Source organism: Stenella coeruleoalba (assembly GCF_951394435.1).
Source record: "Stenella coeruleoalba genome assembly, chromosome: 4".
NCBI lineage: Eukaryota > Metazoa > Chordata > Mammalia > Artiodactyla > Delphinidae > Stenella > Stenella coeruleoalba.
Genome location: NC_137149.1, coordinates 130,201,301 through 130,227,012, shown reverse-complemented (window position 1 = coordinate 130,227,012; position 25,712 = coordinate 130,201,301). Strand labels below are relative to the sequence as shown.

Genomic DNA, 25,712 nt, shown 5'->3' with positions numbered 1-25,712 from the left:
TCAAATAGAAGTTAAAGAAAATGTTTGCCTGGATTATGGTAAAGGTACTATGACCTTAAGGTACTGGTAGTGACAACTTTTTAGAGTAATGTACATAAAGAGTAACAGTTTGGTATTGGAGGGACCAAACAAATAATCCTTAAACCAGTCAATGTCCTGTATAATAATTTTACCAATAAACTGGACAAAAATTTTATCAAATTAATCAGGTACAAACGTTTTGTTTTTTGTTTTTAAATGAGGAGGTAATATAAATTCCCAAGGAGATAACTTCCTTCTCTCTCTAGGAACTTAAATTTTTATGAAGGAGATTGAATGAAATGATCTCATATGAAAAATATCTAATAATATATGAAACTAACAAATGTAACAGAGAACCACCTGATGAACATTTCCACAATTAAAATTAAGTGAATCATTATTTTCTTACTAACCTTTTCCTTATTTCCAAAATCAACTCCTCTTCTGTCCTATTTAGATGAATATATTTTCTAGTGTCCAAGATTCAATATCAGAGTAATATTTTTTCTTTCACCCTTACCAGTCTCTACTGTGGGCCTTCAAATACATATTTGGACCTTATATTTTATAACATACAGTTTAAAATATTTTCATCATTGTATTTGCATAACCACTCTGAGTTAAGCAGAAGTTACTAACATTTCATCATTCTGTTGAAGAGCCTACAAGGTGACTGGCATGTGAACAGGAAGCAGAATAAGAGGTTAAATGACTTGCCCAAGTTGACAGGACCAGTAATTACAAGTCCTGTGATTCTAATGTCAACATTCTTTTATCTACAGACTAAATATATGTACAACTACTACCTGTGTGTTTTGATGGAGAGGGGGTAGGGAGCACCTGGTAAAATTTTTGACATTAAATAAAAAGAGTCCTTGCAACCTAAGTGTCCATCAGTGGATGAATGGATAAAGGAGATGTGTTACATATATATATACACTGGAATACTACTCAGCCACAAAAAGAATGAAATCTTGCCATTTGCAACAACATGGTTTGGACTTGGAGGGTACTACTCTCAGTGAAATAAGTTAGAGAAAGACAAATACTGTATGATTTCACTCATATGTGGAATCTAAAAAATTAAACTAGTGAATATAACAAAAAAGAAACAGACTCACAGGTATAGAGAACAAACTAGTGGTTACCAGAGGGGAGAGAAGTAGGGCGAGGGGCAAGATAGGAGCAGGGGATTAAGACGTACAAATGACTAGGTATAAAATAAGCTACAAGGATGTATTGTACAGCACAGGGAATATAGCCAATATTTTATAATAACTATAAATTGAATATAACCTTTAAAAATTGTGAATCACTATGTTGTACACCTGAAACTGATATAATATTGTACATCAGCTATACCTCAGTTTAAAAAAAGAAGAGTCCTCTTCAGTTCCACCTCTGGTAACGAAGAACTAGATGGTTTTGATCATGCTTCTGCTGAGAACAACTAGAAAAGCTGAGCCAAAACAAAAAAATACATCTGTTTAAAGGCACTGGAAAGCTACCAAAATGGTGAGGATTTCAGGGCCAAGTTCTAGTAGATGAAGACAGGTTGGAGATGCTTGTAGCATCTCTGCTGGAGGCATCTGTCTCTTCCAAAAGCAGCTAAGAAGGTGAACAGAGCTTTTTGCAAGTTCACAGGCCTAGGTGTGGGTGGAAAGGGAGAAAAACTAGAGTTGGGCTCACCAAGAAAGAGAAAAACACCTCAGTCTTACTGTTGAGATTCTAATGTGCTGTACCCTAGGAGTCAGAGTGAACTGAAAATAGATTGGAACTGGCAGGGACTGAATCATCTCAGGTCCCAACTGGATTGTAGTGATCTGAGGGTACTAATGGCCCTAGCTGCCTAACTGAAGTAAAAGAAATCCTCTCTAAAAGAAAGTAATGCTATCCAGAGCGTCAAAATATCTATACAATATTTTATATGTAATATCCCGCACACAGAAAACCATAATCAGGTGTATGAGACGATATGACAAGACAGAGAAGCAACCACAGAAACAGGACCCACAGGGATTATGAAATGAAGACTTCAAAATACTACGATTAGGGAATTCCCTGGCAGTCCAGTGGTTAGGGCTCGGCATTTTCACTGCAGTGGCCCGGGTTCAATCCCTGGTTGGGGAACTGAGATCCCACAAGCCACGTGGCGTGGCTAAAAGAAAAAAAACATATACTATGATTAATATGTTTAGGAACTTAAAATATAGGACTAAGAATGATTGTAGAGAATGGAAACAAAACCAAATGGAATTCTATTATTGAAAGATATAACAAATTAAAAACCCAGTGAATGCATTTATTAGCCAATTACACAGAGCTGAAGACAAAATTGGAGAATTGGAAGAAAATTCAGAAGAAAATATGCACACAGATTAACAAAGAGACTAAAGGATGAAAAATGGAAAAAATTTAAAAAGTAGAAGAGATAGAGTAAAAAAGAAAGTCTAACGTAGGTTTAATTTTTTTTTTTTTTAATTTTTGGCTGCGTTGGGTCTCCGTTGCTGCATGCAGGCTTTTTCTAGTTGCGGCGAGCAGGGGCTACTCTTCGTTGTGGTGCATGGGCTTCTCATTGTGGTGGCTTCTCTTGTTGCAGAGCACAGGCTCTAGGCGCATGGGCTTCAGTAGTTGTGGTGCACAGGCTTAGCTGCTCCACGGCATGTGGGATCCTCCCGAACCAGAGCTCAAACCTGTGTCCCCTGCACTGACAGGTGGATTCTTAACCACTGCGCCACCAGGGAAGTCCCAAATGTAGGTATAATTAAGACCCAGAAGGAAAAGCATGAGAGACTGTAACAAAGTGATACTGGAAGAGATGTCTCAAACAAAAAGCATCATGCCTCAGATTCAAGAAGCACTATAAACCTTAAGGAAAAGGCAAAGAAAACAATACCTAAGCACTTCATATTAAAACTGCTGAAAACCAGAGAGAGGAAATGTTGAGCATCCATAGGTATGTTTTCCATAGAAAACAAAGTATTCTATCAAATGAATGACAATAAGACAGCTGCTTTGCAACCAAATGGTGCTATCTTCAGAGTAAAATAAAATGTTGCCAACTTAGAATTCATATTCAGATAATATAACTTTCAAAAGTTAAGACAATATAAAGGTATTTTCAAACAAACAGAAAATGAGAATTTGTCACCAGCATCTCTGCCTTGGAGGAAAGAGCAGCCTTCGAGCAGAGAGAAATGATCTCAGATGGAAGCTCTGAAAGGGATGAAGAACAATGAAAAAGAAAATACATGGGTAAATCTCAATGAATATTAATTTTACAAAACAATGCTGATATACTGTGGTGTTAAAAACATACAGATTTAAAACATTAACACCACATAAATTGAGAGGAGAGGATAAAGTGGTCTAAGGTGTTCACACTGTCTTGGAAGTGGATAAAGTACTAGTATATACTAGACTTTTAGATGTCCAGTATGCACATTCTAATTTCTAGAGTAATTAATTAAAGAATAGTAAAAGAACATATAGCTAAGAAGCCAATCAAAAGGAAAAGGTGGAATAAAAAAACCTGATCTATCCCAAAGGATAAAGAAAGTAGAGAAAAAAGAGTGAAGAACAGGGGAGACAAGAAACAGTAGGATAGCAGCTTTAAAGCCCGATGTATCAGTAATTACATTAAGTGTAAACTGATTACCCCAATTAAAAGTCAAGACTGTTGCCTTGGATTTATAAAGATACACCTTTAACCTGTTTTCAAGAGACAACCCTTAAATATTAGAATGCAGAAAGTTTAAAGTGGAAAAATATGCAAAAACGAACAAAGACTGTCGCTATGCTAATATCGAAGTAGATTTTAGGCAAGAAGCAATACAAGGATAAAAAACTCATGTGTCAAGAGTCCTAACAGGAAACAAATGATACACTCAAGGGACTTCCCTGGTGGCACAGTGGTTAAGACTCCACGCTCCCAATGCAGGAGGGCGGGGTTCTATCTCTGGTCAGGGGACTAGATCCCGCATGCATGCCGCAACTAAGAGTTCGCATGCCACAACTAAGGAGCCTGCCTGCCACAACTAAGACCCGGCACAACCAAATAAAATAAATTTTAAAAAAATGACGCACTCAAGATCATTTAAGGAAGCTGTTTTGTTTCTTTTTTTTAAAGAGAGGGACTAATTACAAATTTGTGTATAGGATATGAGAATTACAAGGATAGTTCTGTAACCCAGGGCTAACAGCAGGAGAACTATACCTCCCTTAATCTCCAAGAGACAGAAGAAGTTAAGCAGTCTCGAAGGAGAGAGAACTGTGAAGAGTTCATCGTGAGAGAGGCAATGACCTTTGGTCAAGGTACACATCCAGTTCAAGGCAACCTCTAATGGCAGGAGCCAGGAGGAATATAAATGCTCATCTCACTCTTTTCCACCACAGTCTCCTTCCATCAGCTACAATGTGATCATGGGGTGTCAATTCAGTCATACTCTCATCGGAAGCCAAAAACATTATCCACCCCAGAATTTTTCATACTTGGTAGGGGAGAAAAGAAACAAGTAACAAAACATAATCATAGTTTCATAAAACCTGTGTTTTAGCTGGTCATGAGGACTAGGTTCATAAGCATAGCTGCTTTCTTTCACCACCCATTCTAGGTTTCTCCCACTCAGCTTGCACCTAAATTGAATGGAGTTCTTTACCACGTGTGGCGACCCAAACATTCATTCGTATAAGATGAATCTTAGTGGAGGTCCTTTTTGGGTTACTCTAGTTTTCTTATTGGACTATCAGCCAAGAAAATACTAAGAAGCAATCTTCGTGAATATCATACATTCCATATATAGTCCTACTTACTCCACTGTGTAGCAGCAATCCAATTTCCCCCTGTTAAAAGGAATCTTTCACCCTTGGCAGTAGTGATCCCCTCCCTCCTCTCTCTGTTGATTAGTGATAGAAAAAGCCCAAACCTGCCAGCAAGCACTGTCCACTTCTAATTCACTGAAACCATGTTTCCTAGGAAGCATTCCTCCCTTGAGTACTAAAACCTCCAAAACCACCAAGTCTGAAGTTTCAGGGACCAAAAAATTCCTCAAGTGGTTTATTAGGCATAATAAAAGAACCCAACACAGATGCATACATATGTACACCCAAAGACATACACAACAATGTTCACAGCAGCTCTCCTCCTAGTAGCCCAAAAATGGAAACATCGGGGCTTCCCTGGTGGCGCAGTGGTTGAGAGTCCACCTGCCGATGCAGGGGACACGGGTTCGTGCCCCGGTCCAGGAAGATCCCACATACCGCGGAGCGGCTGGACCCGTGAGCCACGGCCGCTGAGCCTGCCTGTCTGGAGCCTGTGCTCCACAACGGGAGAGGCCACAACAGTGAGAGGCCCGCGTAACGCAAAAAAAAAAAAAAAAGGAAACATCTCTGATGTTTATCAACAGTAAAATGGATAAATAAATGTGGTATATTTATAAAGTAGAATACTGTATAGCAATGAAAATGAATGAACAACTGCTCCAGGTAACAACGTGGATGAATCTCACAACGTTAAATAAAAGAAGCCAGACACTAAAGAATACATTATTCAATTTATATAAAAGTTAACCACTGTCATGTATTCAATTTATATAAAGGTTAACCACTGTCAAACCTAATCTTTGGTGTTAGAATTCAGGATGATGATTACCTTTGGGAAGGAAGAAGAGCAATGACTAAGGGACATAGTTATTGATGTGGGTGGTGATTACATAGTTATCTTCACTTTGTGGCAAGTCATGCTGAACAATTATATTTGTGCATTTTTCTATATGTTATGCATCCTTTTAAAAAAATTCATATAACTGCCATCTTGTGTATAGTGTATAATTTCTCTGGATGCTTTTAAGTGTTTTTCTGAATTAGTTTTATCAGTTTGACTGTAACATGATAGGTGTGACTTTCATTGCAATTTTTCTGCTTGTGATTTACTGAGCTTTTGTGGATTTGTAGTTTTATGCTTTTCACCAAGTTTGGAAAACATGCCACCAGTTGTTTGTTTTTTTTTTTACAAAATTAGTCATACTGAAAATAGAGGGACTACTCTCATCTCCACTCTGCATACATTTTGGGAAAGGTGGCACCAGATACTGATTACTGATTTTAAGTATATACTTAATTCTTTAGGTCAGCATCCCCAATTTGCAGGTTATTGTATCCCAGCTGGCCTCATAAATGGAACCAGCTTTCCAATTTGTTCTCTCCAAGTTTTTGTCTAGCCTGTCAACTCATAAGCCGCTGACAACAAACCAGTGTATACCCTTACCTCAGGCCATGTCTCCTAAAATTCTTCCCTATGGAAGGATTTCCCTTTACTATTCTGGGTCAGGGCCACTAATGAGTGGTGGTGGTGTGTAGTGACCACTCACATCCAGCTATTGCCAGCTCACTGCAGATTCTTCCATGAACAAACAGGACCCATGCTTTTTTCTCTTCCATTAATTGGTCAGAAAGAACTCCTCATGAAGCCAATTTATATGGGTTTGGGGGGAAGTGCTGAAGGAGTAGAGTCAGGGACTATAGGAGTCTGAGTCACCTGCTCATTTAGTTTAATTGTAGCCATGTCCCAGTCTCATAGGGAGTAGACTGCTTCTGTGCTCATCCAGTTGTATGGTTCGGTGAATCAGATAACACCAGTTCATGATGGGTGGTTTTATTATTCACATGGTCACTTGATGTCCCATGATCAGGTGTTCCATCTCTACCAGGTAGCAGGAGCAAATCAGGAGGTGCTTTTCAAAGAAACAAAACAAAATGTTGTTGGCTGAGGCAGATACATCCTTACTCCAAAACCAAAGGGTTTATGTTGTAATTCCCCTATTGGAACTTACCCAAGGCTTCATTTAACATCTCTAACACATGAACTTCCAATACCATTGGATCTGCCCAATCATAAGGCCCAACTGGCAAGACAGTTTGCTCTGGGCCCCACTCAAAACATGTAGTCTTATAGTTATCTGAAAACAGATAAGAGCAGGTCACCCTAATATACTTTATTTTGTTGCCTCCAGAACCCCAAAAGGCCTGCTACACATTTTTTCCTTCTTCTTTGTTATAATGGTAGAAAACACAACTACCTGTCATTTATTTGAATGGATATCCTAACATGTCTTAGGCCACTGCACCCCTAGAAACTCGGTGCAGGTCCTGGAAGTTTTGCAGGGTTTATCTTGCATCTTCTGGCAGGCATATGTCTTATCAAATCATGCAGAATGCTTGCTACTAGGTTCTAGCCTGCTCACTAGGTTCATTTAACATAATTTCATTGCCGTAATAGACCAGTGTGATAGTCTATGGTACAATGATATGGTCAAGGTCCCTCCATACCATAGAGACAACAGGAAAGCTGACACAGCCCTGAGACAAGACAGGGTGTACTGTTGTCCCTGCCAGTTAAACGCAATCTGCTTTTGGCTTTCTTTCCTGACTGGAATCGGGTGGGGGCGGGGCAGAGCGCGTTTCCAGATCCGTACCTGTGTACCAGGTCACAGTCTGTACTAACTTCCTCCAGTGCAGGTACCACACCTGGATAGCTGCAGTTGGCACCCCACCTGATTAAGCTTTGCAACAATCCACTGTCATTTCTCACTACCCATCTGGTTACCACACAGGGAATTTAAATGGGAATCTGGTACGAATCACCATGCCCGCATGGGGGCACTAACTTCTGTACTGCTTTTCTTTTACTGTCTTGGGAGGGAGTGGTAACAAGCAATTCTGAACTTCTATGTAGTCCTTCCTACCATAATGCTCAATCTATTGGTCAGAAAACCAAAATGAAGATTGCTTCAATTATTAAAATATATTTATTCTTACTACACATCTGGGGCTGGAAAAATAACCAGTGTGGGTCTCTCTGGGCTCACTGTTAGCTAGACTCTGGCCAGGACTCCATCTGTCACTTGACTTTCTTAGGCCCCCTATTTAACCAATAAATAGCCACCGGAGAAGGATTAGGGCAGTGATTACCTAACTTGCTCACTGGAATTACCTGGGGAGCTTTAAAAATACAAGTGCCTGGGTCTCACCCACAGAACTTATATGAGTTAATTGGCTTGGGGTGTGCCCTTGGCTTTAGAATTCTAAGGTCTTCTTATGTGCAGACAAGTTTGGAAACCAGTGGGTTAGGGGAAGATTCATGGTTATACCACTGGGGCTGCATTGTAGGTTCCTCCGCTAAAGGACCAAATCTCTCCCGATCATCAGGAAGTACCAATTTAACTGTAATAACACAAGTTAGTCTACATCTCAGAATTTTTCCACCTAAATATGTCAAGCAGCACCTTAATAGGTTAATCTATTTTATTTCCAGGGACCTCAAGATCATTTAGTATCCATTACTACTTTTCCCTGTGGGTCAAAACACTCTTGTTCACATTTTCGTTTTTGGCTTATTATGGTAATTGTGCCCACCTTGTCTCTGACGGTTGTACGCTATCATATGATCTCTACCACTTTAGACTTCTTTATTCCCACTGAGGTCAGGAAACTCAATTCTACCACAGCTTTCATCACCATCATTTTTGCAAACAAAGGAGAACCACTTCAGAGCTCTTTGGGAATGCTGGTGCTCCCATCACCAATGCTTTTTTTTTTCGTACGCAGGCCTCTCACTGTCTTGGGCTCTCCCGTTGCGGAGCACAGGCTCCGGACGCGCAGGCTCAGCGGCCATGGCTCACGGGCCCAGCCGCTCCGCGGCATCTGGGACCTTCCCAGACCAGGGCACGAACCCGCGTCCCCTGCATCGGCTGGCGGACTCTCAACCACTGTGCCACCAGGGAAGCCCCACCAATGCATTTTTTAATGACTTGGTGAAAGTTGAGGATGGCTAAGGAGCCACTGTACTCCTTCCTCTATGGTATGCCAGGGGATTTCTGATATTCTGAAATTATTATTTCAAATTTTATTTGTAGGCCGTTTATTTTTATTTTTTATTTTGGGAGCCATTTATTATTTGTAGGCAGTTACTGAGTCCAAGGCTCATCCTAGCAAACTATTAATGCCAACATATTAAATCTTAATTCTCAGGTAAGTTTGCCTTGATTAAACCTTATGTCTACTTTCCCTCGGTGTAACACCCTTAGAACCCACTTCTATATATACTCCCCAGGTTCCTGCTGGTCAAAACGACAAGGTCTTAAACTCCTCTGTAGGTAGTCTCTTGCCAGAGCAGGATGCATACTTCCCTGATGGGGAGGCTATGTTGGGATGGAACTGGGAGGTGGTGAGGGTAAATTCTGAGGACAATAGGAATCAACTTATAAGAGAGCTGCCCCAAATGTAGTCACTGAAAGCCTCTATGCAGAGGAGGCTGGTTTCCTCTGAGAGCAAAGGAAGTTCAGGGGAATATGAAGGTTCAGAGTTCTCAGCTTCTTTCTTGTCTGCCCAACTATCCCCATTCTGTGTCTCAGGGCCCACTCCTTTCCCATCAATGCTAACCTTAGTGTAAGAAAACTGGAAGAACTGAGCATTTAATTAGTACTACGAATCTACCTTATCTGCCCACTGATTACAGAAGATGAAGGACTCCTTCAAAGCTACAGTGGAGGAGTTCTGATCCCCTACAAGCATTCTTAACTATATATTAATAGTTTTCATATTTTTCTTTTTCCTATGTACAATGTGTTTAGGACCATAAGAGAAGCCTGGTGGGTTCAGAATCTTTATAATTACTATGATTACCATGGTGATACTTTCTCTCCCCTCCCCTCCATCTTCACTCCATCCCATGCTATTAATGGTCATCACAACAGTACTGTAAGCCATGGATTATAACCTGTGGTCCTTGTACCTATAGCAATGAGGTTATCCTTGTGATTGATTTTACATGTGTGTGTATGTGTGCATATAAGCCAATCCCAGAAGCCCATTGTGAGGATCCATTTCCTGTGATAACTCCTGGTACCAATTAATCTATCAATTAGGGTTATAAAAAGAAATAGAAAGCACACTCAAAATAAGAAAGGAAAAGATTGGTAAAATATATTAAACTTAAGAACTTTTTTCCAAAAGATGCTATTAAGGAAATGAAAAGACAAACCATGTTATGGGGAAGGATATTTGGTGCACATATATTTGACCAAGAACTCATATCCAGAGTACATAAAGAAGTCCTAAAGTTCAATAAGGAAAAGAATGACAACCCAACAGAAATATGGATAAGTGACTTGAACAAGCACTTAAAAAAAAGAGGATCCCCAAATGGCAAATAATGTAAGATGGTGTTCAAGCTCAATAGACATCAGGTAAATGCAAATTAATGCCAAATGAGATACCACTACACACCTATCAGAATGGCTTAAAAAAAAAAACAAAACTGACAATACTAAGTGTTGCCTAGGGTGTGGAGAACATGAAACTTTCATATACTGCTGGGGAGGATATAAAAAACATAAACTTTGGAAAACTGTCATTCTTTACAGTTTGAATCTACCTCAATGACCAAGGAATTTTAACCCTATGTACTCTCTCAATAGAAATGTCTGCCCACGTACACCAAGTGACATATGAAAGAATGCTTGTGGTACCATTATTTGTTAGTAGCCCCAAAGTAGAAAAAACCCAAATAGCTACAACAGAATGGATATATTTATTTTATCCACATAATGGAATATAGCAATGAATATGAACAAACTACTTCTACAAACAGATGAATCTTACAAATATAATGGTGAAATGCATATTTAATCTCTCATGTATGATTCAAAACCAGGCAAAACTAATCTATGGTTAGAAATTAGAATGAGTGGTTACATTTGGGGAGGACGGGCAGGATTGTTACTGGGAGGTCACATAAGAGGTTTCCATGTAACTGGTGATATTCTATTTCCTGGGTGATGGATAGAGGAATATTTTTACTTTATGATAGATACTTCATTTATTTCTGCAGTATGCTGTATTTCAGTTTTTTAAAAGGGTGGTCCTAATAAGATTAGGAACTACTGGTTATGCCTACTTGCCCTTCTCCATCAATTCAAACACTTCTTCCTTCAACGCCCAGTTCAGATTCCACAACTTACTTGAAGCCCAACAACTTCAGCTAGACTTATCTTTCTGCTTGGTTTTCATTACATTTCCTGGGAGACAGTATAATACAGTAGAAGTGGTACAGGCTAAGGGGCTTGGGCTTTAATCTGTAAGGCAATAATAAGCAAGAGAGTGATGTGGTCATATTTGTATCTGCTCACCATGAATTTAACTTATTATAACAGTACTTATTTACATTTCTTTGAATATGCAAACAAAAATTTACATACACATATAAGTGTAAAAATGTCATGTTAGACTGTTACAATATTTGCTCCCAATGAATCATGCCTCCTTTGTTTATGCCTTTTTGCAATGTGCCTTTGCCACCTTAACTAACAAAAGGTAGTTTATTTCCCCATTTCTTGAATCTAGGCTAGCCTTGGGACTTGTTTTGACCACAGAATGCAGAAGCTGTGACTCTGTGCAACTTCTTTGGATGAGGTTTAGAAAGGCTTTACAGTTCCTTTTTCACCTTTTGGAACACTGCCCTGGGCCACTATGCTGTGAATAAGTCTGGGATGAAAGACCACGTGAAGGGAGCCATGTGAATGAGCCCAGAGAAAACCAACAGAAAAACTTTCTAGCCAAAACACAGCATGGTGAGAAATAATAAATCATTATTGTCTTAAGCCATTAAATTTTGTGGTTGATTTGTAATGCAGGAATAGATAATCTAGTCTATTATGGCAGAGACTGCTATTGTCTCTCAGTGTCCCTTCTTCTCCCTCATCCTTTAGTATTAGAACCCCCAAGTTTTGGCTTGGTACATTGCTACACAGGCAAGGACTATATTTCCTAGCTTCCCTTGGAGGTCTGGCCATGTGACTACATTTTGGCCCATGGGCTATAAGTGGAAATGATGGCTGCAAATTCTGTGACATGCCCTTAAAAAGAAGAGGTATACTGTTTTTCCATTTCCCATTCCCAGATACATCTTGGCAGGAGCTGGAACAACCACCTTAGGCCATGAAATAGAAGGCGCATATTGAGTATAGCTGATTAACAAGCCTGGATCCCTAACACCTGAGGCTGCTGTATCAATCTTGAACTGATTATTTCTGGACTGTTACGGAACAGAAAAAAAAAACCTTCCATCTTATTTAAGTCATTATTATTTCGGCCTTAAAGCAACCAAACCTATATCCCAAGTAATATGTATTTTCCATTATTCCCCCCATATAGTTATATACAAATACTCATGTGTGTATATATACATCTACAAATATAAATATTTTGAGCGTAAACAGGCACAAACACAAATATGCAAACCATTTATGTGTGTTGACGATTATGTTTTATAGACTGGGATCATATTATACACACTTTTCTTCATCTTGTTTTTTTCTCATTTAAGCAGTAGTGTTGGATTGGCCAAAAAGCTCCTTCAGCTTTTAAGTAAAAATAAAAGACACATTTTTCATTTTTACCAAGAACTTTATTGAACAACGTATTCACCGTTTTGTTCCACTAACTTCTGCCATTTTTCAGGCAACTTCATAATTCCATCTTCCCAAAACTTTTTATGTTTTTGAGCAAAGAACTGTTCCATAGGCCTTTTACAGTCTTCCAGGGAATTGAAATTTTTTCCATTAAGAGAATTTTGTAAAGACCGAAATAAATGGAAATCCGAAGGTGCAATGTCTGGTGAATATGACGGATGAATCAGAACTTCCCAGCCAAGCTGGAACAGTTTTTGCCTGGTCATCAAAGAAACATGCGGTCTTGCTGATGGAAGGTTATGCGTTTTCTGTTGACTAATTCTGGACGCTTTTCGTCAAGTGCTGCTTTCAGTTGGTCTAAGTGGAGGCTGTACTTGTTGGAATTAATCGTTTGGTTTTCCAGAAGGAGTTCATAATAGAAGACTACCTTTCAATCCCACCATATACACACATCACCTTCTCTGGATGAAGACCCACCTTTGGTGTGGTTCATTTCACTTGCCCCACGATCTCTTCCATTCCACATTATTGTACAGTATCCACTTTTCATCACCCATCACAATTTGTTTTAAAAACGGAACATTTTCGTAATGTTTCAGTGGAGAATCACATGCGGAAATACGGTCAAGAAGGTTTTTTTCACTTAACTTATGTGGAACCCAAACATCAAAGCGATTAACATAACCAAGCTGGTGCAAATGATTTTCAACGCTTGATTTGGACATTTTGAGTATGTCGGCTATTTCCCTCTAGCAATATCGTTGACTGTTCTCAATTAATGTCTAGATTTGATTGCTATCAACTTCAACTGATGTACCCAACCATGGAGCATCATCCAGTGAGAAATCTCCAGCACAAAAGTTCGCAAACCACTTTTGACATGTTCGATCAGTCCCAGCACCTTCTCCATATATTGCACAAATCTTTTTTTGCATTTCAGTTGCGTTTTTACCTTTCTTGAAATAATAAAGCATAATATGCTGAAAATGTTGTTTTCTTCCATCTTCAATATTAAAATGGCTACATAAAAATTCATCAATTTTGGGACTTGCCTGGTGGCACAGTGGTTAAGACTCTGCACTCCCAATGCAGGGGACTGGAGTTCAATCCCTGGTCAGGGAACCAGATCCCACATGCATGCCGCAACTAAGAGTTCACATGCCACAACTAAGGAGCCCACCTGCCGCAACTAAGGACCTGGCGAGCTGCAACTAAGAAGCCTGCCTGCTGCAACTAAGGAGCCCACGTGCTGCAACTAAGGAGCCCACCACAAGTAAGACCCAGTGCAACCAAATAAATATTTTTTAAAAATTCACCAATTTTGATAAGGTTTTTTAAATGCACACTGATATGACAGCTGTCACATACAATCTAACAAAATTGTTTTGAATGAAGTTAAAGACAGCTAAGCGCTATTAAAGCTGTCTTACAGGAAAAAATCGAATCAACTTTTTGGCTAACCCAATATCTTGTGGAAATCACAATTCAACTCATACTGCTTTAATTTATTCCTTTCCATAAGATACAAAAACTGTAATTAATTCAACCATTTTCCTATTAATGAGCTTTCATTTTGTTACTTGTTTTTTGATACTATGGATGATACTACAGTGAATATTCTCACAGATAGACCCTTACGTAGTATTTTATACCTATAGGACAGATTCGCAAGAATGATGTAGTTAGGACAAAAGATATTTGTAGTTTAAAACATTTTAACACAGGTTGCCAGACTGTTTTGCAAATAGGTTGAAAAAGTTCACATTTATACCAGCAATGTATAATACCCTTTTAGTTGGATCCCTACTGGCAACAGGTGCTATTGGTCATTTAACATTTTGCCCATTCTGAAAAGATGTCTCACTTCACTTGTAACAGGAGAAATGCATAATACTACACTAAGATTAAACATTTTCACTTATCAGTCCCAAATCCAAAAGTTTGATAACATACTCTAATGACAATGCTGTGGGGTCACTCTTCCATGTTGTTTATATAACACAGGGAAATCTGGCAATATCTATCAAAATCCCACACACATTACATACCCTTTGATCCAGCAATCTTATTTCTGTGAAATCTTGAACATGTGAGACAAAATTATAAACAGTATTATTCATTACTACACTGTTTTCAAAAGCAAAAGACTGAAATCAATGCAAATATCCATCATAAGGGCTGGTAAAATAAATTCTGGTATTCTTGTAGTGAAATACAATGCAGCTGTTAAAGGATAAGAACTCTCATTATGGAGCTACTTACATAACTCTGAGTTGTGGAACACAGTGCATTATTATAACCTTTGCTTTTTTCTTTTTTTTAAGGAGAATAAAATAAACTCATATTTGTATAAAAAAGCTCTGGGAAATACTTGAGAAACTAATCAAAGTGGTTGTGAGACGAGTGGTGTTGGCATGGGAAATGGGTGGATGGCAGATATGTGGGGGAAACTTCAACTCAAAACATAAATACCTATCCACCTATCTAGATACACAAACACACATTACATTTGAATGAATTGCTCCTCAAAAGGAAAAGAAAAAGAAAAATAGTTCCAGTAGAGTGAATTCCCCAGTTTCCTTTATGTGATTTTTGTCAAGTCAATTTAACTATCTGATCCTCTTTCTTCAACTGTAAAACAGGGATAAGATCTGCTTCACAATGCTTTGGTGAGCACTAGATTAGCTCTGTCACTTAATAAACTGACACTTAATAAATGTTAGTTGAATTTAAAAAAAAAAGGTTTGCCAATCTGTTACATAGGCCTAATTGGCATCTCATTATTTCAGTTTGCAGTTTCCTGATTTCTTCTCTTGTTTCTTTTTTTTTTTTTTGGCGGTACGCGGGCCTCTCACTGTTGTGGCCTCTCCCATTGTGGAGCACAGGCTCCGGACGCGCAGGCCCAGCAGCCATGGCTCACGGGCCCAGCCGCTCCGCGGCATGTGGGATCATCCCGGACCGGGGCACAAACCCGCGTCCCCCGCATCAGCAGGCAGACTCTCAACCACTGCACCACCAGGGAAGCCCATGATTTCTTCTGATTTTGAGCATCTTTTCACATTTGGATTTACCATTTGCTGAGTTCGTATTCTTTGCCCACCCATTTTTCTGTAGAATTGCTTGCTCCCTTTTTTTTTTAATATCTTTTTTTTTTTTTTGGAATTTACAAAATGGTCCCATACTGTGTATATCTTTTCTTTTCTTTTTTTGGCTGCATTGGGTCTTTGTTGCTGCACACGGGCTTTCTCTAGTTGTGGCGAGAGGAGGCTACTCTTCGTTGTGTGTGGGCTTCTCATGCGGTGGCTTATCTTGTTGCGGAGCACGGGCTTCAGTAGTTGCAGCATACGGGCTCAGTAGTTGCAGCACGTGGGCCCTAGAGCATGCCGGCTCAGTAGTTGTGGCTTGCGGGCTCTAGAGCACAGGCACAGTAGTTGTGGCACACGGGCTTAGTTGCTCCGCGGCATGTGGGATTTTACTGGACCAGGGGTCAAACCTGTGTGCCCTGCATTGGCAGGCGGATTCTTAACCTCTGAGCCACCAGGGAAGTCCCTGCTTGTTCCCTTGATGTGAATTTCTAAGAGCTCTTTTAATATTACAGATGTTAAACTTCACTGTACATATTTTTCTAAATGTATTATATACCTATTAACTTTAACTATGTTTATATTTTTGCATACAAGTTATTTCTTACACTGATAAATGTCTCTTTTAGAAGAACGTGTATTCTGCTGTTGTTGGGTTAAGTATTCTATAAATGTCAATTAGATCCAGTTGACTGATGGTACTACAGAGTTCAACTATATCCTCACAGATTTTCTGCCTGCTAGATCTATTGATTACTGAAAGAGGGGTGATGAAGTCTCCAGCTATAATAGTGGATTCGTTTATTTCTCCTTGAAGTTCTGTCAGTTTTTGCCTTAGCTGTCTTAAGGCTCTGTTGTTAGACATACACACATTAAAGGTTGCTGCATCTTTTTGGAGCATTGACTTCTTTATCATTATGTAATGACCTTTCCTATCACTGATAATTTTCCTTGTTCTGAAGTCCGTTTTGTCTGCATATAGCAACTACACTTTCCTTTGATGAGCATTAGCATAGTAGATCTTTCTCCATTCTTTTACTTTTAACCTATTTGTGTCTTTATATTTAAAGTGGGTTTCTTATGTACGGTTCCTGAGAAAATAGAGATCTAGTAAGGGATGCTGGCTTCCTCCCTCCAAATTAACCCTGGGTAGGTACAGAAAGGAAGTAAGGGCTTGAGGAATAAAATCAAAAACTGTGAAGAAACCCTAGTTAGGGTCAGAAGTTTTTAAGTATTGTTCCTGCCACTCCCCCACTGATCATCCCACTTTGGGACAATCAGTTCCAGACAACTGATTACTACACAAATCAACAGCAACAGATCAGGCTTCCCGGCATAGAATAATGTCTGTTAAAGTGAGCTGCTGATGAAAAAGCGTGTGGGCTGACCAGATATTCTAGAGCGGTGGACAGTCACTCCACCATTCCTTCCCCAAACCTCCAGGGTTTTGGTGGATTACAACAGCCTTCTGCTGTTGAATTACGAATTTCAAGGCAAATCTTTACTAAAGGAGTTGTCCAGTGAAACAGGAACCAACAGAGATAGAGCACTATACTCTTCTGTGGTGCCTGGAGCCTTCCGCTCTCTATTCCTTCAACTTGTGGGAAGGGGTAAAACTAGGGTCTACCCTTTTGCTTATCCTCCACATCCATTATGAGAGAGAGCAGTAGAGAACATGAGCCTGTGAACCAAAATATCTAGACACCTGAGGAGTATGATCACCATATGACACAACAAATTAAACAACATATACCAACTGAAACAGAATTATAGGAACAGATATTTAATTTTAAAAAACAATTCAAATTTAATAGTTTAAAAACAATCCAATTATTCATTCAAAAGATTTTTATTGTGCACCTATGAACTGTCAGGCACTGAGGATTCATCAGTGAACAAGACAGGCAAAAATCTTTGTGTACTTTCTAGTGGTGCAAAGTGGCCTGGGGCACAGAGACAAAAACATACAAACACCTAAATATCTAACTAACCATTAAACCATTTTAGAAGGTAATAATTGCTTATAAAAATAAAGCAGGTAAAGCAGATTGCAACTGCTTAAAAGGGTGAATAAAAATTGTGACCCTAATTTTAAAACGAAACTGAGCCTAAGACAGGAGTCAAGAAGATGCTGAGTGGGAGGTTACTAATGTGTGAAGAAGGAACAAGAAATCATAAAACGGTCATAAGAGAATATTAGGTATAAAAATATGAGTTTATGGGCTTCCCTGGTGGTGCAGTGGTTGAGAGTCCGCCTGCCGATGCAGGGGACACAGGTTCGTGCCCCGGTCCGGGAAGATCCCACATGCCGCGGAGCGGCTGGGCCCATGAGCCATGGCCGCTGAGCCTGCTCGTCCAGAGCCTGTGCTCCGCAACGAGAGAGGCCACAACAGTGAGAGGCCCGCGTACCGCAAAAAATAAATAAATAAATAATTTAAAATTATAAAATAATATTGTACATGGTAAGAAATTTAAATAAAAGTAGAAAGTTAAAGACCTCATTAACTCTTCCTTTCCATAGAAATAATCATTTTTCTGTGTCTCCTTCCAGAAATGTCCTATGCATAATCAAATGTGTGAATGTGTATAGTTTTAAAAATCTATAAATAGGATTTTATACAAATTTTCTGCAACTTGCTTTTTTTCACATATATGGATCTACTTTGGAGATACAGGTTTTGAAGGACAGTAAAAATCTCATTTAAAAGGCAAAATTATAGTGATAATAAAAAGATCAGTGGTTGCCAGGGGTGTGGGATGGGAGGGGCAGGGATGAATAGGTAGAACGCAGGGCATTTTTAGGGCAATTAAACTATTCTGTTATAACACAACGTTAGATACGTGAAACTATGCATTTGTCAAAACCTACAGAACTGTATGACACAAAGAGTGAACCCTAAAATGTAAACTATGGACTTTAATAGTAATGAATCAATATTGGTTTATCAACTGTAACAAATGTGCCACACTAATGCGAGACATAAATAATAGGAGAAACTGGGTGTGTACGTGTATGTGAAGTGTCATATGGAAATTCTCTGTATTTTCTGCCCAATTTTTCTACAAACCTAGAACTGCTCTAAAAAATAAAGTCTATTAAAAAAAAAAACCAAAAAACCTTCATTTAGGAAAACTATTTTTAAAGCTTTGCATAGAGTATTTTAGAGTTGGAGGCTCAAAGTCAAATATTGGGCAGGTTGTTGCTACGGTCCAGGCATAAAATGATTAGTGCTAGGCTTCCCTGGTGGCGCAGTGGTTAAGAATCTGCCTGCCAATGCAGGGGACACAGGTTCAAGCCCTGGTCTGGGAAGATCCCACATGCTGCGGAGCAACTAAGCCCGTGCGCCACAACTACTGAGCCTGTGCTCTAGAGCCTGCCAGCCACAACTACTGAGTCCGTGAGCCACATCTACTGAAGCCTGCGCACCTAGAGCCTGTGCTCCACAACAAGAGAAGCCACCGCAATAAGAAGCCCCCACACGGCAACTAAGAGTAGCCTCGACTTGCCGCAACTAGAGAAAGGCTGTGCGCAGCAACAAAGACCCAATGCAATCAAAAATAAAAAATTGTAAATAAAATAAATTTTAAAAAATGATTAGTGCTAAGGTAGCAAATGAAATTAGTTTGAACTATTAGATTTGCTAATACCTAAGAAAATTGCACCTCAGAAAATCTTAAGTGGAATTTAAAGTTTCTGATTTAAAGAAGTAATATGTCAAAAATAGTATGTTAACCAGGAGTAGGAAAAAAAAAATGCTTAAGAATTAAGTGGACAAAAGAGAGATGTGGCTGAAAAGATGCGAATAGCCATAAATGACATGTTAAACATTTTTTAAGTTAACATGACATGGAGGAACCAGGAAATTATCCATCTAATATACTTGGTGTGGCTTATGTACTTAAACTGTTTACTTCCAGATTTTTACAACCTACATATTTTCTAAACATAACAGTCATTAACAAGATATATTGGGTGCACTCAATCTGAATAGTGTTATTCTATATAAAATGCAGCTATCTTTGAGTTTACAAGCTCAAAGGCAAATATAAATTCAAAAGTTAGATAATATAAAGCAACATATTATTAAACGCACAGTGGTATAACAAAGCATATCAGATTCCTGTTTTCTTTAGTTCCTAGTTCATCAGCACTTGGAGTAGGCTAGTTCCATAAACTCCTGAGGTAAATAAGATTCTACCTTATTTTTTTAATGATTATATATCAAGATTACAGTAAGCGTGGAATTTCTAAGACAAAAAAGGTGGCTTCCGAAAAAGAAAAAGAAGCTTCAAAGATCTACATAGAATTAAGCTCTTTATTATGTATGTATACATAAATTTTGTATCTATTTACTTTTTAACTATAATCTTTTTCTAGTCAGTGACTACAAAAGTGGCATCTCAATACACACTCATAGAAATTACAGAATAGAAAGGTTTTTTCCAAGTTCACTCTATTCTACCAAGTGTCTCTAGGAATTTTCTATTAGGCAATTCTATATACTGCTTGTTTTTAGCACCACAAGCATTATGGAAGAAGACTTTTAAATAGTTTTACCATTTGTTATTAATTTAAAGATACCAAATTTGTTTCTCTAGTTTTGCTTTTATTTCCAGTTTGCTGCATTTCCTCTTAACCCTGTGGGTAAGGTGGGCAGTTAAAATGTGGTTCCTCAAAAACAAAAGGGAAGTATAATATAAGAACACCAAAATCAAAATCCTCTTTTTAAAAAAGTTCTGTTTATCCCTTTAAAAATGTCTGAACACATAAACTGACAGATTTAATAGAAATCCTTTTTAAAAACTTGCTTAGTTTCTCACATAATAATCATTAATTTAACCCCAAACTTAAATCATTAATTTGAGCCCAGGAGGGTAAGTCTCCTCTCAATTTGTTCAAACATATTAGGTGTTCCATTAATTTCATCTTATTGTTTCAATCTATCAACCTCCAATTCCTTTACCTCTCTCTTACTTTGGGCTTCTTATTTGCTTGATTACATGTCCTACTTCTTCTTGGTTTAATCCACACGTAGGTGGTATCCATCCCCCATTAGTTTCTTGAAAAAGGATGAATGAACTGTATATTTGAGAGACTTCAGGATTGAAAATAACTTTATTCTAGCCTTATATTTGATTGACAGCGTGACTTATACAGAATTCTAAATTAGAAGTAATTTTCCTTCAGAATTTTGAAGCATTGCTCCATTACCCTTTCGCTTCCAGAGTTGTTATTAAGTCCAACACATTCACCTCTGTATGCACCATATGAAACCTCTATCAACTTTTTTTCTATCAACTTGTACAATTTACTCTTTGTCTCTCTACTCGTTATCTTCGTAGAGTAGGGAAAGGGGAGGTGGGAGATACATAGGAAATGAGCTCCAGAAATCAGCACGGGTCCTCTTAAGCATTTTGTACTTATAGCAATCTTAATTAGGTCCCCAAGAGCCACATGTGATTAGCACTGGCATACTGCACTATCATACAGACTGTGCAGCCCTAGAGCAACCACTGTAAGAAACAAAACGAGGTTCAGCGACAATAAAAGAGGTGTGTTGGGCCTTCCCTAGTGGCACAGTGGTTAAGAATCCGCCTGCCAATGCAGGGGATACGGGTTCAAGCCCTGGTCTGGGAAGATCCCACATGCTGCAGAGCAACTAAGCCCGTGCACCACAACTACTGTGCCTGCGCTCTAGAGCCCGCGAACCACAACTACTGAGTCTGCGTGCCACAACTACTGAAGCCCGCGCTCTGCAACAAGAGAAGCACCGCAATGAGAAGACTGTGCACTGCAACAAAGAGCAGGCTCTGCTCACCGCACCTAGAGAAAGCCCACGCGCAGCAACTAAGACCAAACGCAGCCAAAAAAAAGAAAGAAAAAAAAAACATGTGTTGATAGCAATGTAAAAATAATAATTATGACGAAGATAAAAGCTAACACTACTGTGCATGTCTATGTGCCGGGTACTGTTTTAGTTGCTTCATATATGTTAATCACTGAATTAGTATATACAATACAACCTTAAGAAGTAGGTATTGTCTTCATTCTTATAGGTTATATATTTTACCCTGGCACAGCCAGAATTCTAAACAGTCTAGCTCCAGAATCTTGTGGTCTTAACTATTATGCTATATTGCCTTCCAGTAGCAGATGGTAGTCATTTTTTGTTGTTTATTATACTACTTTTAAATATCTTTTCTTGACAAAATAAAGTTGGCAAACCCATGTTGATTTCCTCAATTAAAAAATTTATTGGTTGGTGAAATGTGAAAGCCTGGAAATCACCAGTTTGTAGGGCCAGTAGAGAACAAGAAAATGAAAATCTGAGAGAAGGTAACTGATGGAGCAAGGTCTTGGAGGATGAGTTCTAGAACATAGGGAGGAGTTAAATTTAAAGGACAGGGCAGACACTAAGTACAGGAGGAATTATAGTCACATTTAGAGATGATGGGGAAGAAAGATTCTCTAGTAACTAAAAATCAAGGTTATCTGAGCCCAAAACAAGCCTGATAGTATCAATTAGAAGGCTTAAAAATAATATAGAATGGTGAAGAATTAGAGCAACTTTTGTGAGGAATGGGAAAAAATAAAGCCGGGATTGGACGGACAGACTAGAAAAATAGAGATGGTTTCAACACTAAATATCTTGAAGAAGTCGAGAAATAAGGTTAGTGGGAGTAAAGGAGTGGACGATGTATAAACAAATAAATGAGGTTGTGGTTAGAAGGTAGGATTTCTGAATTTAAGATCTCAAAGCCAGAGGTAATGCTCATTCATTGCCAACGATGAAGACGATACTGCTGATAATAACCATTCATTAAGCACACTAAAAAAATTAATTACATATAGTCATAACAACCATTACTATCAGCATATTACAGAGAAGAAACTGAGGCCCTAATGAATTTTCAATTAACACTCAAGTTTTTTATAGAACTTAACAAGATGATGCTGAAATTCATATATAGTAGGAAAGGGCCTGTCATTCCCTAGAAAATTTTGAAGAAAATAGATGAATATTAACTATTGTTAATACCCTACTGGCTATTAACACTTATTATAAAACAGCAGCAATTATGATAGTGTGGTCACGTTATAGAGGTCATACAAATTGACCAATGGAAAATAATAAACAATCCATGGATGTGTGGAAAACTGATTTGAAATCAATGACATTACAAACCATAAAAGAAAAGTTATACTATTCAATAAATGCTGCTAGAACAATTAATTTTTCATATATAAAATAAATAAAATAAATTAGATCTCTACCTCATGCACAAAAATAGGTTGATTAAAAAAAGAATAAAACATGAAGAATAAAAGTTTAAAACTTTTAGCAAAAAGATAAATGAATATCTTTGTGATTTTGAGGTAGGAGAGGATTTCTTAAACCAGACACCCAAAGCACAAAATATAAAGGAAAAGATGAATAAATGTGACTACATTCAAACTAAATTTCAGTGTAAGAAAAGACACCACAAACAAAGGCCAAAGAAAAGGCACAGACTGGAAGATGAGAGGCAACAATATAACCAACAATGTTATTAATAACCATAAAACATAAATCAATGAAAAAGATGAGTATAGCAATAGAAAAATGGGCAAAGATGCCCAGAGATGTCCAGGAGGCGTTTGGGATTAGTACTAGAGACATCTGGGCTGGAAACAGAGATTTGGGATACATCAACTTATTGATCATATTTGAATTCACGGACTAGATGAGTTTATAAAAGGAAAGCATGTAAAGAAATTAGAGATCTGGGCCTAGCTAGGACATAAAGCAGGCAGAGGATTACCAATCCTCACTCAAGTTCTTAACACTAAATAACTTCTTTAAACTTATCCACATATTATTTTGTCTTGCCTTTTCTGACCATAACTTTGTCTTTTAAAGATGGGGTCTAAACACAAGAAACAAACACTTATAATAAAACCAGATTTTGTTGGACACTACATCAGAAGGTGGTCAGATAAGCCTGCCACTTCTGTTTAGAGCAATATTACCTTCAGCTCCTCTGTTTCATGTATTGCCAAGAAGGCAGGACTGTGGAAATGCAAATTAAAAATTAAAACAAAACAGGATTTAAAATTTAAAGTAAAGGGAATGTAAGAAAATATTCCCAAAGTGCACAATAAGGATTTTTTTAATTGGTGGGGTTAGGAACTATCTCCTTTTAGTCATTAGCATAGCTCATTTAATGCATCAGAAATAGGTAATGTGTGCCTACACATCTTTAAATTTTAAGACAAAAAAGATGAAAGACAAGAAGAAAAATGTTTCGTCCATACAGACTTCTGCTCATCCCATTCCTTCTACTTAGAAATAGCAAACCAGGTATCCACTGCTCAAGGGAAGCCAGTCACAAAAAAACAACTACATGCAGTATAATTCCTTTTATATGATATTCAAGAACATGCAAAGCAAGACAGAATAGTGGTGGTGGTGTTGGTGGTGGTAAGAAGATGTGGTTAGCAGGGACATAAAGAAGCTCTATGGGGTGTCTGGTATTCTGTATATGTGGATCTGGGTGTTGGTCACATCAATTTATACATTTGGCACTTGAGCATTTTACTATGTTCTGTCTTTTAACTGAGGTATGTATTTTTTATTCCTATAAAGAAAAACTTCTTAGAGACCTTAAGAATCTCACTGAACACAGCTTGTTTCGCTCTTGTCAAGATAACAAAACCTCTAATTAAGAAACAAATATTTAGTGGCCTTCTCTCAACTTGTCTTCCCCTAATGGCCCCACTCCCTCAACCCACCCCTACCTCAGCCATCTCCCCAACAGAACAGGCTCAAGGACAAGGACGTCTGAGATGAACATTTTCAGCATCAACAAGCTCCAGGGTCCTTCTTCCACCAAACCAAAAGTAAGCTCCTAAGAGGAAATTGAAAGGAAACTCGAATGTAAACACCAACCTTTAATCATCACTTTGTGAATCATCTTCTACACTATCCTAGCTCATGAACATGAACCTGTATCTAAACATCTTTGTAGAAATTTCCATTGTAATTTTACTTTGACAATTTTGACCAGGGTAAAATGATAGAAAATAGGCTTATCTAGATTTCAATTAACCCTCTTGCTGATGGTTATTTTTTTTAGTGAAGGACAGTAACAAATATTAAATGTAAACAGTCCAGAGAATGCTTTTAAAAATAACCTTCCCTTTCTCACTTTAGCATGAAACACCAAGGAAAAAAATAAAAGATAAAACCTATATATTACAGCTGCTTGTTACAATGAGTCATACAAAATGCAATATTGGACCTTGCGCAGTTCATTGTTTTATGCTGCTGGTCAAGCGGGGTTCAGAATGGTAATGAGACAGGGTATTGAGATACAAATTACTTCGGATATCTTACTTCAGCAAAAACATGAAACAAAGTCATGTCAAGTAAGATGCTTCCAGGGACTAAAGCTATCGCCTTTCCTCTGCTTTTTTTTTTTTTTTTTGAGCTACCTCCTTTCGCTCTTTTTTTTTTCTAAACAACAATTAAAGTTCTTCACGGATACCTTAGTTTGTAGCAGAAGCCCTGCAACATGAAATAAAGGAAACCCTAAGCCTTTATGTTCTTTTACCACTTTCCCAGTTTTAGGTAACCGAAAAAAGAACAGATCTTTAGAAGGAACTGAAGATTATCTAAGGAAGGACTCTAACGGGTCTCGTCTGAATGGCAAATACTTCAAGGTCTCGGAGCAGGATTATACCAAATGGCCAAGGGGCAGAGCTGTAAGCAGTTCCTAGTTCAGCGAAAGTATTTTAACTTCTTTAAAACAACAACAACAACAACAAAAAAAAGACTTGTAGAGGGAAGAGAGCGAAATTAGGCGCCGCGGCGGGTAGAGGAGAAGGGTGCTCTGAAGAGAATTTGCAGTTCTGGGGCCGCGGCTGGGAAGAGGCCGAGACGAGACGGGCCGAGGTAAAAAGAGACGCCAGGAGAAACTCACTTTTGAAAGGCACTTCCCGGTTACAAAGCACTCTCTTGTGCTTTACCTCCTCCGACACAGTATCCTTTCTGCGGACCTCCAGCGTCTACAGACGTGAAAGGCCCACCGCAAGAGCCCTCTCCAGCATCGAGATTTCGAGGCGGGCCTCGCTACCCGTCAGTCCCCGCGGCCGCCCGCG

General features: G+C 38.6%; 1 long non-coding RNA gene across 1 annotated transcript; it reads right to left on the bottom strand.

Moving 5' to 3' along the window:
* Positions 1 to 446: 446 nt before the first annotated feature.
* Positions 447 to 25,674, bottom strand: LOC307185434. The gene is made up of 3 exons (XR_013828078.1): positions 25,535 to 25,674; positions 24,351 to 24,460; positions 447 to 6,752 (listed from the first exon to the last, which is right to left on the bottom strand). It is a non-coding gene; the product is annotated as an uncharacterized lncRNA (long non-coding RNA).
* Between the last annotated feature and the right edge of the window lie 38 nt (positions 25,675 to 25,712).